Source organism: Arctopsyche grandis, chromosome 8 (assembly GCF_051622035.1).
Source record: "Arctopsyche grandis isolate Sample6627 chromosome 8, ASM5162203v2, whole genome shotgun sequence".
Lineage (NCBI taxonomy): Eukaryota > Metazoa > Arthropoda > Insecta > Trichoptera > Hydropsychidae > Arctopsyche > Arctopsyche grandis.
In genome coordinates, this window is record NC_135362.1 from 10,508,604 (window position 1) to 10,524,932 (window position 16,329).

A 16,329-nucleotide genomic window follows, 5' to 3' on the forward strand; every position below is an offset into this window, starting at 1 on the left:
TGTACATACTATAAATTTGAAATTATATTCAAATAGTGGTTACTAACAGTATGTAGATTGGTTGCCAATTTGTTGAGGAACCATTTCAACAATGATATCAGATAAATTCTCAAACTTTGACAGTTAACGATCGACTTGGAATCACAAATATCCAAGTCTAACCAACAGCAATGCAGAAATACTCCAAATAGAGTCTTTTCAATCGAAGTCAAACCAGGGCTCGAACCCTGGACCTCTCGGTGGTTAGCATTGACGCAACCATCAAGCTATACCACTGGCATCATATGTTGGAATTTACATGATTTTATTATACAATATACAATCACTTGGATGTGAAACTTGGGACATTGAACGCCAAGACGCTACACAAAGTCCAATGCACTCAAAGAAGTGTGGAACGCTGCATGCTCGGCATAACGAGTAAAGACAGAAAACGGAGTACGTGGGTGAGAAGTATGTATGTCAAGGTTAGTGGAAATAGTGGATAGAGTAAAGAGATGGAAATGGCAATTCGGGGGGGGGGGGCACAATAAGTGCCAGAATGGTACCCGAGAGAATGCAAAAGGTTCAAAGGAAGACCGCAGGGAAGATGGGTAGACGAAATTAGGAAAATGTATGAAACTGTTTTGCACAACTCATCAATCTCACCCTACGTGAGATTGATGAGTTGTGCAAAACAGAGACGAGTGGATAGTAAGTGACTGTACATAGATGATGATGATGATGATACAATAATAGCAACACATAATTTCTAGTTTTATTACGGTTAAAAGTTTCCGTTACAAAAAAAATTGTAGTGATCAACATTTTACCAATATTGGATATTTTTGCAGAGCTGTGTCTAAACTGTGTATGTATGTTGTGGAGACACAGAGCATTTAAGCACAACACATTTGACACATTTTATTTGCAAGATTTGAGATTCAATTGCTTTTGTAAATGCTTCAAAATCTATAGAGAAATTTTCTTTCTGCTGCTTTATAAATTGAATACACAATAGATAGAATGCTAATGCACTGACAAGGATATACCAAGTGTATCAAAGCGACTCACGTCCGCTCGAATGCACTATGATCGACCATGGTGGTGACAGTTGACCCCACGAAGACTGTAAATTGGAGCAAGAGCGACTGGGAGACGAGTTGATGGCCCAGTGACCTTTCACCGTCGGCCATTGCCAATAATGCGATCATCTTCCATGCACGTCTATTGACGTTAGTTCTGGCTAATCTGCGAACTACAATGGAGGGTCAAGGTCGGGCAAATCAACAACACAACACAATAATATGCATACGCAATCTATTACATAACATTTCACAATCGCAAAAAAGGTGTCAAAGGTTTCTGGATAGGGTCGTCCGGTGTTATAAATCAATTTCAGATGACAGTAAGTACGTACCTATTGTATAATATATATATGTATGTATATACGCATTAAATTCTAACGATTTTCGGATCTAGGTCAAGGCCATCATGTTTTAGTACGTTGACGTCGTTGTTCATTTTGTTGTTGCGCAATAACAACAATTTTTTTCGTATTGTTTAATATAATGCTCTTGTAATAATAAATCATAGCACATACACACGCGGCGAGGTTTCGTATCGATTTCATGCGAAATCTTTTGGGTATAAGATTTGAAGATGAAATTGGGAAGATTGCCTTTTTTTAAGTCGAATATTTTTATTTATTTCAATCAATTATGCACACTTTGTCTTAACAGATTCCTACAAAGCGACGAGTTTTTCTTTATATGTATACATATTAAGAATTATTGATTATTTAAACAGGTATAAAACCATATAAAGTGGAAGAAGTAGTAAATAATTATTTATATTTAGGTAAAATAATAGACATGTCCGGTAGTAAAGAAGAAGAAATAAAGCTACGTATGAAATTAGGACGGAGTGCATTTGGACGAATGCATTTTGTTTTTAAATAAAAAATGCCACTCTGCCTGAAGAAAAAGATCTTCGATTAATGCGTTTTGCCAGTGATAACTAGAGTACGGACCCAAAGCGCGCCGCTCATTATTCAATCGTTGTAAATGCTTTGTAAAAAAGGTTCGGCAAATCTTTAACAATGCACTTACAACATTTGAACAATGAACGGCACCCTGGTTATCCGGGCTTTAGTGATAACGTATGGATGTGAAACTTGGACATTGAACGCCACGATGCTACACAAAGTCCAATGCACTCAAAGAAGTATGGAATGCCGTATGCTCGGCATAGCGAGGAAAGACAGGAAGCGGAATAAGTGGGTGAAAAGTATGACATGGGTAGTGGATAGAGTAAGCTATAAGATAGTGGCAGAGTGGCTATAAGAATGGATGAAAGGTGGACAAAATAAGTGCTGGAATGGTACCCGAGAAAATGCAAAAGGGTAAAAGAAAGACCGCAGGGAAGATGGGTAGACGAAATTAGGAAAATGTGTAGAGTGAGATGGATGAGAGTTGCGCATAACAGAGACGATTGGAAGCGTGTTTGGAGAGGCCTTCGTCCAGCATTGGATGGTAGGCGGCTGTATATGATGATGATGATGATGACACTCATATATTAAAATTAAACACGACATCTATGGTCAAACATTGTACAGAAGTATTATACATACAAGGCAAATACAAACATCGATTAAATATTTAATATTTATCTACAGATACAAAATGTTTATACAAATCAGCGGAATTCAAAAACTCGAAAGTTTGCGACAAAATGGGTAAAGCTTGCTAACTTGTTGGAATCGTTTCAATAAATAAGATAAATTGTCAATTTCTGATAGGAAACGATTGATTTGTCACATATCCTAAGTCTGGCCAGCAGCAACCGGTGGGATTGAACCCGAGACCACATTGATCGAAAGCATTATATTTTTAGCACTAGTCTATGCTGCTGGTTAATTTATTTTATAACGATTTATTTCATATACTTTATATCCATGTACATTTCTTTAATAGATTTGGAGCCACAGTTGAAGCACTATGAAATCATTCTTTTATTTTTAATACCTGCCAGAAAGCAATGAAAAATTATTTATAGGTTTTAATTAAACAATAAGTGCGGTTTTGATTGTCAATTGTTTGGAGACTATTTTATTTTTTATATTTGGGGAAAAATTTCTATAAATTACTGGTTGGTTTGGTACGCAGTCTTCAAATTCTTGCAGAATTGAGCTACAATGTTCTCAGCCAACTGAAGTACATACATTAGGTGCCGCAGTTTGTTCTCTTCTCCTGGGGCACGCACCAATTTGATGGTGTCGTCTATTGCAAGGGGCATCAAGCTTTTGAACCTGATGAATATTAATAACATATTAATTAAAAAATAAGGATTTTTTAAAAGATGTGGTAAATTGATAGGTCTACGATGAGATCTGTAAAATTTATCCAATCACATTCAATAAGCGATATGATCGGTAATAATCGAACTTCTAAACACCACATAAAACTATTTCGATCATATAATATGATGGATCGAGTCTGATTTGTCATAAGAATGTCCTACGAGGCAAGGTAGACGTATGAGCTAATATGACTGTGTAACGGTAGGCATTGTATCATCCAAAAACAACGGAATCTGGCACAAATGAGTATGACTCGACCTCGGAAGTCGACCGACGATTACATAGGCATTACAGAACATTGTTATATAATTCAAAGTCAACGTTGCGCAAATGGCTGCGAGTGTGCAATCATTTTTGGGCAATAGACACACCGTTTGTAGTTCATGTTCAAAGACGCGGCGGCCGCATTTCGCTCTATCAAGTCATCGAAACGAAATGGAAAACGGCGCCCGAGTATACATTATACCGACATATACCAGCTTGTATCATTGCATGCATATGTATTAATATTTATTATAATATAATAAAGGCCAAACGAGTTTGCCGGCCGGCGCTGGTGATGACCAGCTCCACGCGAACTTTCCCGGGTGACCGAAACAGTGTCGGGCGATTGCGCAAGGCGGGCCAACCTTGGCCAATTTAGCGCAAATCGCACTCCTTGGACGCAAACACACACACGTACGATAAAAAATGATCGTGAAAATGTCATTACGAATCCAAAAGAATGGCGAGAGTGTGCACTCGTCATCTAGACGGGCGAAAATCCTCGGAAAATTCGAGAATTTCCCGAGCGCCTCCGGAATTTCGTATACACTATCGGCGTCGATATGCTTTGAAAATTGGCGATTTTGATTAAGAAATTTTTAATTTTTCAAAATTATTTATGTATATTTTAACTTAGATACATAACTGCTTTAATTGAATTAATAGATTGTACATATCGTTTTCATAATGAGTGGCATTTGCAATGTAAATGCATACCTATGCATATTTATGATTATACGATTGTTGTTACACTACTGTACGTATATTTATCGATGCTTCAACGAGAAGTGTGAAATGATATATTTATTAATAGGAAAAATAAAATTATATAATCACTTTTTATATAATGAAGTAATTTTTTTTTTAAATTATAATTTTTTTTTTTTTTTTTTAATGTATATTTTATTTATTAGTTGAAACGACTCTTTTTTATTTTAGTTACAAATTAATTTTATCCTTAATTTACTTATACTTAATTGCTACTCTTTACCACGTTTTTGAACATTTTACATATGTATGTGCTTATCTAGAATTTATCCCCAGTTTCTTATTTTATACCTTATTGTATGCAGATTAAGTCCATTTATAAAAAAATGATTTTTATTTCAAATTAAAAATGTACATATAATATAAATCAAATATATCTCTACCAACATATGTGGTTCTAATGAATTTAAATACACGCAAACACTCTTATCAGATCGCCACATTCAAAAGTGCTGATACATAAATTAAGCCGACTACATAACAATGCGCACACACATCGCTAATCGTAAGATCAGGGCCGGTCATCTTCACATCTAATGAATAATAAATATATTCAAGTCGTTAACTAAACAATCACATCGAATTAATTCAGTGAATCAATACAGAACGTCATCGTCGAATGTATAATATAATATTTTTCAACGCCTCAAACCGCAGACTGCATACAGAAAGATAAGACCACCTACGACCACCTTCTACGACACCTATCAAATTAAACGATACACACATTAGGAGAAAAAATCGTCTTCTCGACGATATAATAAACCGATATATTGATATAATATTCGCACGTCTCAATTTGGCAAAAGCCGATGACGCAACATTCAAGACCTTGAATCGTATGTTCGAAGTTTTCAATCGGACACCTGCAAGTTGAACTATTGCACTTGTAACATACATATGTATACAACGACTCGAGCATTGTATGTGTATGCATACGCTATTTTTTGCAATAAATTCATTGTCGAATTGGTCGGTTGCGCAACGAAGATATTCGGCGCGAAAAGGGTTGGTGAGGCAACACATCCGATCGTCGGGCAACACGTTTTGCGATTGCAGTTCGCAATGTTTTATATATGTATATATGTATGTACATATTTATGTATAGTGTAGCATGTCGTCCGATTGGTAAATTTGCGATGTTGCGAATCAGCCGATAATATTGTGTACGAAAATAAAGTATTGTACGGAAGAATATTGAAATTTCACTCAATATAAAATGACAAGATGTTTTACACGGTATTATAAAATGTGTTGTGTTGTGCCTGTTTAAATTTCAACGGTTAGTTTCCGAAACAAATTGATACATGATTTAAAATATAGTTACAATACGTTTAATGATAATAATTAAACGAAATCACAACTGAAACAGAAATCAGGAATTTTAATATCTATTGCTAGTGGATTTACCCGGCTTCGCTCGGTATTTTTAATATAAACCGTTAATTATAACCGTTAAACATAGCTATGTAATCTAATAGTAAACATTTGATTAAATTTATTTGAATAGTTTTATATTATTTGAATATTCATTTGTCTTTTTTTATTAAATTGAACGTCACGGAATCTACGAACCAAACAAACATACATACAAAGTCTCTTTTGAAATTATATATAAGATAATGCATCTATTATTATTATTAAACACGCATATATTATATCGCGTTCACCGATTTAATTTATATGCATAAATTAAATCGGCATAACAATAGCAGATGCTTAAAATGCACCCATTGATTAGAATGCATCGTCGTTGCCCTGATTGGTCAAAGGTCTTAGTCCACGTGTACCACTTCACGGTGATTGGCTGTGCACCTTGTTCGCGTGTATTTATTTTATTAAATATCTCTAGGCGCGATGTTTGTATGTGCGAGTGCATCGACAAGTATGGACATTTAAAAAAAAACTCATTTTAGAATGCCAGGAGTATGTATATAAAATAAATACAAGTGAATGTGGCGCACAACCAATCAGCGTGAAGTGATCCACGTGGACTAAAACGTTTGACCAATTAGAGCATCAACGATATATTCTGACCAATGGGTGCATTTTAAGCATCTGCTATTGCGATGTGGCGTGACGACCGATCGTGTTGAGGAGACGCGGAGAAGAGGGGTAGCGGGTAGCGGGAAAGCGGGGAATCGGGGACCTGAGATTCTGACATGTGCTCCTGATATTGAGCACCTGACTTTGAACGGGTGATTTCAGCGTCAGATGCGCTGTGCGGGAGAGTACACACATACACACATCCACAAAGCCACACACACACACATTCATCATTTCGAACGGGTGAACGGGTTGTATCGGCGAGCGTGTAATGCGCGTACTCAACATTTTGATATTAATACGTGCACGTGTCTATAAATTACCTTACATATTATATTATATTATATTCATATATAATCGTGAATCAATTTCTTTCCGAAACTGCCCGTTGAAATCAACGGGAATAATACTAGTTTTATTTAGAAGGATTCATGAATCAATTTTTTTAAATTATTATAAACGCGTTTTACACAGTAGCAAACAAAAATACAGACTTTTGGCATCTACATACATAAATATATTTACTATTGTAGTTTAATGTTCTTATGTAGCAACGTCTTTTTAATATGAGAGTGTTCTGAAATGTTTCAGTATATCATGTATAAGTCTACTTTGCAGATATACATACATACATACTATATATCTGCATACTATAATTTCATTGACGTTCAGTCAATACACTTAATTTAGTCGTTTTGCAATACATACTCATTTACGAGGAAAAACTGTCCGTGCCAGTCTTGAAGGATAATGAAAGGTTTGTGTGCATCGGATGATGAATGCACCGATGCAATTCAGGTACACACACACATACCCACGCAACACTGTACGAAATGTTAAATAACGTCACTTTATGCACCGAGTGTGGGATAGGTCAGTGAGTAACGACGGGTATTGCGAAACAACCCGTTTTTACCAAATAAATGCACTTCGTCTGTACCCATGTAGCACTTGTATAAAAATACATACATACTATGTTGCACAAAAAAAGTAAATATTATTCACTTTTTATAAACAAATGAACGAATGGCGAGTGTAAAAAATATTTTTAAGCCGTGAATTTTTAAATGTATAAATCGATTACTTGTGTATTTGAGGCGGAAGTGATTGAACGATTTAAAAATAAAAATATTGCATCATATACATATATATTATTTTACCAATAATAATTTAGTCGCTCTGTTGTCGTCTCCGCGGTCGGTGGCGGGTTATTCATTTATTTTAAATATAATAAAATGTCTATAAATATTCTTTTGTTGTATTTTTTCTTCGAAATCGATCATTAGTTACGATTAAACAATGGTCGAGTTCGGTGTTCTCGTTGAAATTTCGATTACATTATCGCCGCGTTTTATTGTAATTGGAAGTGATTCGGTTTATTTTATGATCTGTTTAAGTGTTGTTTAATTAATCAGTGTAATTTAAAATGTATAAAGTTAAAATTGAAAAAGAAAAAGTGTTCTTGCTAAATGTAGTAGTGTAATTAATTGTGCTTCAGTGGAAAATGTGGTGGTTTTGATCGTTTGAAATGTATATGTGAGTATTTATTGAGCTTTCAATATAATATAATTTAAATTTATGAATAAGGCATTGATATATATTGTTGCTATGTGATTATTTGTTTATTGTTTGAATATAATTATTTCAAATTTTAACATCCAGAAAAAGTTCTTGAATTTAAATGTTTATACTAAATACATATGTACATATATATGTTCCTACTTGGTAAACTGAATTTTTATTCACTAAATTTTGGTTATCGTATATACATACATACACATGTCAGCAGTATGGCTCGGTGGTTGCGTTTATTTTTAGCGCCGAGAGGTTACCGGGATCGATCCCGTGCTAAGCTTTGATGCTGCTGGTCAGACTTTGTCATATTTGTGACTACAAGTCGATCGTTTCCTATCAAAAGTTTGCCAATTTATCTGATTTCATTGTTGAAACGGTTCCTTCATCAAATTGGCAAAAACCATCCTACCCGCTATGTCACAAATATCTGAATTTGATTTATGTACAATATGTGAAAATTTATGTACAAGATTTCTCTATGGATTAATTCATTAATTGATTGATAGTTAATGTCGTGTTCTTCAGTATCTCGAAATTCAGCGTTTTATGTAATAAAAATGCTACAATGTTATTAATTAATTGTCTAGGAAAGGGGTATCGGGGTTTGCCTGTTAGGCCTTCCTGGTATATATTTATGTAAAAATAAAATAAAAATATTGTATGTATGTAAATACATATGTATGCAGGTAGTAGTAGTATTTAGTGTGTAGGTTACTACATACATAGAAATATTCAGCGATTAATTATATAACTAAATCATCATTGACAGCCATTTACTATTGGATGAATGCCTTTTCAACACGCTTCTTGCCTTTTAAGTCTTTGTTTTAGGCAACTCTCTTACATTTTTCTAATTTCGTCCACCCATCTTCCTCGCGCCCTTCCTTTCACCCTTTTATATTCTCTCAGGTACAATTTTAGCATTTTCTTTGTCTACCTTTCGTCCAATTTGCTTGCTACATGAACATGATGCGCTCAATGCCATTTCAATCTCTTCACTCTCTCTACTACATTGACTACTCACTTCTCATACATCTGTACATACATACATATGTATATGATATTAATTTTAATCTGACCTAGTCTATTTTTAGGCAAAAAATAATTCAATACTACTAATTCAGCATAATTAAATATGTTTAAGCCGTTCATAATTTACATATAATGAAATACGTATTGCATACAAAATATATTTGTGATCAATTTTTAATGCAAAATAAAAAATAGGGTTATATGATATTATTATTAACCAGTAAAAAAATTAGCAATTGATTAATTGTTTTCGAAAATTTGAGTTTTTTTCACTTGACACATTTTTCTTATTTCGTCTACTCATCTTCCTCACAGCCTTCTTTTTATTACCATTTTACAACCTCGGGTACCGTTCTAATATTATATTTATTTTGTCCACCTTACGTGCATTTTTCTAGCCGCCCATTATATCCATTACCCTTATCATACTTCTCACCTACGTATTCTGTTTCCTATTTCTTTTAGTTATGCTTAGCATACAGCGTTCCATACTTCTTTGAGTGCATTGGGCTTTATGTAACATTTTAGAATTGAAGGTTCTAGTTTCACATCCATACGTCATCACTGGCGAAATATATTGATCGAAAAGCTTTTTCTTCAGGCAAAGTGGCATTTTTGATTAAGAAAAAAAAATGATGTTGATTTGTCGAAATGCACGCCATCCTTTAAAAGAACATAGGAAGAATAGTTGATTTCGTATGAAAATTTAGAGAGAAATATTTTGATCAATGTGTCTTACTGTTGATAACGTGTGTTCGGATTAAAAATTTGGATACTTTGTTTCAAAAAATCAGTTAACGCTTAAAAATTTGTAAAAATATATGATAAAGGTAAAATGTACGGGGAGAAACATGATCTACATACATACATATGTAGCGGATACATATATATATATATATATATATATATATATATATATATATATATATATATATATATATATATATATATATATATATATATATATATATCTGAAAGAGATAAGTATTTGAAGTGGTAATTTCTGAAACATTTGGCTTGACAAATACTTGGTAAATATACGAGGAGAGTACTAGAATTATATTTGAGAAGGGTATGCTGTAGGGCTGGCTAAAGGAAACGTGTGGTGCGCAATGTATTTATGAAAGTCTTTCATCAATGATGATTCTTGGATTCACTTTATGATGCTATATGTATGTACATACTTCGGTTCGGTGACTATTTCGCGCATGGCGATCTCGCACACGTCACTTACATTTCAATTACGGAATATTTGGTACTCATCACCCAACGAGTTTCACCCTGATGACAAATCCAGTGCCAGATATTCCGTATTCTTGATTTTCGTGGCAACGATTACCGTGTGCTAAATAGTCGGTTAACCCCATACATAATTTCATTCGCTCTATTATACAAAATGGCTATCTATCCACATGTTACAATAGATATACTGATATAAGTTAGTTTTTTATTTACGCATATATCCATATAAGGCGAACATACATGTCCTTGACTTCATCTATCGTGTATGACGTAATATCATTGAAGCAGTGAAGAGAGTATCGTTTGCAATAAATATGTAGCTTTTGACAGTTAGTTTGTTTATAAAAAAAGTAATTCTAAGTTACCTTGTAAATATGTACATACATACATACATATGTATGCATATGGAAAATATGTACATACATATTCGTACGTATGTATTATATTATTAATTCGTAGAATAAATTTATTCGGACATATTAACAAAAATCGGATATATTATCGACTGTGACGCTATTTTCGTAACGTTATTAAATAATACGTAATAAATAGTATTACGATCACATTACGTAACGATCGCGTGCCAGTTTCGTGCCCTTCACCTCATTCGCTACAAATTTACACTATCGTAATTAAGGTTAAGGTCAAAATTACGATATGAAAATGACGCTTCTGTAACGCCGGGTGATAAAGTACGAGTATATGTACATACATACATACATATATACCTATATGTACATATGTATGAATATAGTTGACTAAATTTATTTTTTCCTCCATCCGACGAATAGGTTATCGATCGAATGAAAATATTGATGGAATTTAATCGTGTTGTCGTCGCATTGAGCGAATCTGTCGTTATGTGATGTGATTTTAAGATTACTGATTATTGCTTAGTGTCGGTGTGTGTCCATAATGATGTTAAGAGTAAGTGTGGAGTAAATCTGGGTAAATCATGAGGTAGTCCATTTGCTCCAGATTTACCTGTAAAAAAATTTAGTACAAAAAGTGAAATTTGAAATTTATTATCATTACTAAAATAAATAAATATATGTAAAAGTACATGTATTATGTAAACATACATACATATTATATTATATATTTGAGAATCTATTGACTTTCTCAATAAATAAATAGTACATATGCACATACATATGAATATGATATTATATTATTATTATTATTTTTATTATTTTTATTTTACATATATACCAGGAAGGCCTTACAGGTAAATCCCAATGCGCCTTCCTGGCCAATTACAAATACAAATGCAGCATTTTTATTATAAGTCGTTGAATTGCGAGACACTGAAAAAACTCGCAAATTAACGAGACATCTATGAATTGTACATAAATTTTTATTGTACATCAATCAAATTTCAAATAATGGTGACATAGTAGGTAGGAAGGATTTTTAGCCAATTTTTTTTTCCGGGAACCGTTTCAACAATGAAATCAGAGAAAATTGGCAAACTCTGATAGGAAACGATCAACCTGGAGTCACAAGTCCAGGTCTGACCAACAGCATACTCTGAAAAATTCATTTTCATTCAGGGATTGAACCCGGCACCTTCTTGACGGTAAGCAGAAGCTTAACGTCCGAGCTATGCTGCTGGCTTATATATTAGATATATATGTATATAAAAAATAATGTCTGTGTGTATGTGTGTGTGTGTGTGTCTCGAATAGGCTCCTAAAACACTCCACCGATTACGATGGAACTTTCAGGATTTGTTGTATGGATGTCCGGGAAGATTACTGTGAAAAAAAACGGGGAAAAACGGGAATGGAAACGGGAAAAACGGGAATGAATATCATTGCAACGCTATAAATTTCAAATATTTTCGGATTGCGATCAACGTTTTCGCTGCCTGCGTTTTTATTCCGACAAATGGGAACGGGAACCAGAACGGGAACGAGAACGGGAACGAGATCGGGAATGGGAACGGGAATTGCATGCATTATTGTGGCATTGCAACGCATGCTGGGTTCAGCTAGTGATATTATATTATTTTGTGTTGGGTTGAATCTCTGGATGTTAAGATTCAAACAAACAGAATATGCAATCTAATAGAATATGCAAAGTGCAAAGTTAGAAATTGCACGATTCTGAAAAAAAAATTATCTTACATTTAATTATGTTGCCAACTAAGAACTTGAAATTTCAAACAAATAAATAGGGGTCAAAAAGTCAACTTCGGAGAAAGTTTAGGGTGAAAAAAATGTGATCTTTAACATTTTTGATCTTTATAAGTATAACACATTTTATGTAGATTTCTTGCATTCGACATTCGACCTGCACATCTCTTGCTTGAGCGGTTTTGATCAGATATAATATGTATATTTACATATGTATGTGGATATGTAATATTAATAAACCATTTAAACTGTTATTGCGTTTTTAACAAGCTGGGTGTGCCGATGTTACTTGAAAATAACGGATTGGGAGCTCTATTCAATTTGTGGGTTTTACGATTACGTGTATTTATGTCGACTTTGAGTAAAACGATTCAGTTTTGAGGTTGACAATCGGCATTTCTACGAATTTGCAAACACAAGTCTGTCACTGAATCCGACTATTTTCTTTGAAAATGTCGGCTTTCTTATTTGAACTAAATTACTAACGCGTCACAATTTACAAATTGTTCAGTCTTGCATGTCCTTCTGATGAGAAAACTTGAATCTAGCCAACGTATTGAATACATCAGTAATGATTAATTTGAGAAACCTTGACTCACAAATATGTCAATCTATTTATTATTTATTTAGAATTTTGCCGTAGTGATATTACAGAGTAGTTCCAAGTCATCACTATACATACATACAATACATATACTATATATGTATGTACATATGAACATGTGAAGACTTTTGAAGATTCTCTTCTTCGAACAGTGGCCCATTGAGCATACATATTCACCACTAGGGTTTTTCAAATATCTAAAAAAAAAAAATTATTGAACATAATGAATCAGGATAATATTTTATTTCTGATATACGTTACGTTCTATAAAATACGTTGACTCATATTGTGCAGATTATATAAATTATATAATGTTTTTAAAATCATTTTGTGTATTGTGTGTGAAATATTTTATTTTTGCCAAGAGATACTTAAATTTAAAAAAAAATCATTACATAGGAGTGCAAATTTTTGTACCTATATTATGTCTACTTCCGGCTCAGATATGTATATATATATATATATATATATATATATATATATATATATATATATATATATATATATATATATATATTAAGCTGATAAGAACAGATACTACACTTTGATCTTAGCCAACAGGCCGAGAAGCGATGAGAGAAGGCAAAAGAGTAAAAGGAAGACCGCAAGGAAGATGGGTGAACGAAATTAGGAAAATGTGCGGAATGAGATGGATGAGTGTTGCGCAAAACAGAGACGAGTGGAAGCGTGTTGGAGAGGCCTTCATCCAGCAGTGGATGGCGAATGGCTGTAAATGATGATGATGATGATGATATATATATATATATATATATATATATATATATATATATATATATATATATATATATACATATATTGTATCGTATGTAATATGACCTGTTATACTTGAAAGTTTCATAAGTCTTTTCTTTTCTTCATTAAATATATTGTTTTGCGTTTAAAAATATTAAAAAATATTGGTGGACTGTAAAACGTTTATTCTGCTTTTCCAAGATTCTGAATATATCGAAAATATATAAGTGATAACAATTTTTACATGAAGTAAAACAGAAAGAGTGTTTTTGGAACTGAAAATTGTACTTCCGCCAGTTATTAATATAACGGCTCACATAATAAAATCATAATTATTTTTTGAAAATTATCAACCGCTACCATCGGTGAAAATTTCCATAAGGCCTGGACTTCTATTCAGTTTATTAGCTCTTTACAGCACACTGACTTCCAATAGAATGTTGTTAATGTCTTCTTCTTTTATTAGTTATGTTCCCTACTATTTTACATATTTTATATTTTCCGTTGTATTTTGTCATAATGTTTCATATTTTTATGATTCAATGACGTATTCGCTTTTGTTATACATATTAATGTTTTTATTCTTATGTAATATTTACTTGCTAATGTATTAAAAATGGGTGTACCTGTAAATTAAATTAAACATATGTATGTGCATATTGATTGGATGTAAAAGATGCAAAATTTTAGACACTTGTGTTGGAGTTTTTCGGCACGTTTATCGTCTGTCTTAGATTATGTCTGCTCACTTCAATTTCAACGGATTAAATTTTCTCCGATTTTGCGTATGTTACGCCACACGTACATACATATGTATGGACATATGCATGTATGTATATATATATATATATATATATATATATATATATATATATATATATATATATACATATATTAAAATACGAAACTTGCGGAATCCTTGCGAGCGGTCGTTGCGTAATTCAGGTGTCGTCGACGACGGCGACACAATTGCTTCGAGGATCAGCTCAGTTGGAAACTGGGTTAAGTTCGAAGGTTATCCCGTGTTTGATATAAGCGAGTCCCCCCTCGGTGATTGCGCCACCCGTTGATAAGCAACCCACCAAGGTTGTCTCCGAAGAGTGATTCTTGGAAGCGGCGAATTGGTCCTCGCGAGACCAGTTCACATTTTGGATGCAGGCGACGATGCAGTCGATCGAAGGTCTTCTCGACAGCGATCGCGCTGGAAAAATTTCGAGAAACGCTGGATGTTATACCTATGCCTGTATGTATGTAAGACGGACGAGCGTGTCCCTTACATAATAGAAGCGTTTGATTTTATAACTAGCGCAATGTCACATTTTACGAATGTCAAATATGTATGTAATTGACAACTAACACTCGTATGTATCTATGTATATATGTATGTATAGTGGGTCAGGTACGAAAGGTTGCGAACCCTTTGCTATCGCATCCAACGATTGAAAAGTATTTACAATGTTTGGCAATGTTTTTTTTTATTATTATAAATACCTATATTTCTGAAAACTAATCCATATATAAATTTTTTTAATTAGGAAATTGGTGCATTACCATTTTTATAAATAACATTCATTTTAGGGAATGGTTGCATCGTTCATGAACTCTGTATATTTTTGTCAAATTTATGAAATGAGTGTAAGATATGTACTATCTACATATGTACTTACAAATGTGTGTATAATGAATTTCTTTTTCAACCATCTCACCGATTCTACATACATATAGTGCGGTAATTGAATCAATATGTACATACATATGTTGATTTCGTTCCATTTGTTCGTGCATCTATCAAAATAGAAAGATCTGTGCCAAGGTTAACATTTTGGAATATCCCGATTGATATAAACGAGCTGTATATTATTATTATTTAAAATTCAGTGTATATTATTATTATTGTTTTCATTATCTAACAGTAATGTAAATAAAAATGATTCTAAAATTTATAGTATGTATGTACATATGTATGTGTGTGTGGAAATAGTTTATCGTTTTAAACACTGTAAACGTTTTAAACAAGTACTATGGGTACTTTTACATGTATAAATCAATCAAAATCTATCGGACGTTTGGTCAATGTTTATATTTATATGTTATAGTTGAAGTGTATCTTCCAGTTGTAATATATGTTGACTAGTTGAAATATATCCTATCTAACCCGGTACCAACTACCGTTATAGTTGAAGTGTATTTTTAGTTTTAATATATTTCGTCTAACCCACGTAAGTTGATTTGTATGGCGAATTACATTCCAACGGGTCAAAATATATTACAACTGAAAATACACCTTAACTATAAGTTGGTACCAGGTTAGATGGAAAGGTTAGATTTTGTGAAAATGTCTCTCGACTAGTAAATTGAGTTGGAAAGTCACATTTTTGTTTTGAACACATTCTAAGAGAACACATCCTAATACGGTACTCATTGCCTTTATTCGTAATACCTACATATGTTCGCAAATATTAAGGCATTATTGAATTCTAAAGTATTTATTTATTTATTTATTTATTTGGAAAATTTACAGTTTATTAAGTTACATAGATTGATAGTAAAAAAAATATAATTATGTT

At 33.1% G+C, this 16,329-nt stretch overlaps 1 pseudogene; it reads right to left on the reverse strand.

Moving 5' to 3' along the window:
- Nucleotides 1–13,487: 13,487 nt before the first annotated feature.
- On the reverse strand, nt 13,488–13,583 carry LOC143916278 (U2 spliceosomal RNA; annotated as a pseudogene).
- Between the last annotated feature and the right edge of the window lie 2,746 nt (nt 13,584–16,329).